Raw genomic sequence first — 1,290 nt, 5'->3', positions numbered from 1 at the left:
GCAAGATGGGGGAGTGGACTGCCCACTAAAAGAGCTGCGTGCGTGGCTTTAAGTGACTATGGAGTCTTGTATGGTTAACTTGTAAGGAAGTTATTATTGCTGTTGAACTGTGACTGTGACTGTAGGTTTGGATAAAGAAATTGCTGCTGTAAATACTGTAAATCCATACTTTTATCTTTGAGTAAACATGGCCTTTGGGCCAACTAAATGTATGGCTCGAATGGGGGCAGTACTATTTGTAGGCTTCAAGGGTTGTCTTAGAATTGCAGTAACTATTTTGCCTAAATAATCCAAGCCTTCACAGACCTCTATGCAAAACTAGTACACTCCATGACATTCCATAACATGTAGCCTAAAGTAGTGAAGTCAGCCCTGCAAGCTAAAAGATATGGAGAGAACATAAGATAAGATATGCCTAAGCCTTTATTTGTCCCACCACAGGGAAATTACAGTGTTGCCAGTTGAACATGCAATCAAAATCAAGGTAAATAACTATTTAAAAGACTAAACATTAGATATAAAAGCTAACACAACACTGTGCACAGTAAAGCTGTAAGGCTACCATTTTTTGTACAGTAAGTGGCTATAGCTATGGTTGTGTACAGTGGAACATATGGACCCTAAAGTTTGCATAAAACTCTTTATATAGGCATGAACATTCTGTCTCTTCATGGGAATGTCAACAGACTTTTTGTACAAGTACTGCTTTCTTCTTTTTGATTAAGTAAATTCTCTGGACTTTCTCTTTCAGGTTCAAAATTGCAGAATTGATAGTTGCAATTAGGCCCAGTTGACTTTTATTTGTGATTTTAATGTTGAAAAATGGCAACACAACTTTTTTTTTTTTTTTTTATCTTATATGACTCGGAATCTAAATGATTTTATATGCAACTATGCAATAGTAGGTTATGGGAAAGTGGGCAGTAGGGGGGGAGGTGAAAACTAAAAAAATTATACATTTTTTGAACACTCAAGCCTCAAATGCAGGACCATGGTCAAAATACTACGTAGTATAATAAATATGTCCCCTTTAAGTCCAGTATTTGGACTGCTTTGGTGCATCAGAACCTGGTCTGGCTGAAAACAATACAACAACCATCCACATTGGTGACCGTGGGGCAATAGAGGAGCACAAATACCCAGGAGAAAAAAATACAATAGGATAAAATTTGCTTTAAACATAAATTAGATGGTCAAACAATATTAGGTGAACTAATTCAGAGTCAGCCAACGCATCGTGTCCACCTTTTACAATTCATTCATTGAGAGCACTCTGAGTTTTTCCTGCAT

Source organism: Periophthalmus magnuspinnatus, chromosome 21, assembly GCF_009829125.3.
Source record: "Periophthalmus magnuspinnatus isolate fPerMag1 chromosome 21, fPerMag1.2.pri, whole genome shotgun sequence".
NCBI classification, from domain to species: Eukaryota; Metazoa; Chordata; class Actinopteri; order Gobiiformes; family Gobiidae; genus Periophthalmus; species Periophthalmus magnuspinnatus.
Note: the sequence above shows the minus strand (reverse complement) of the source record.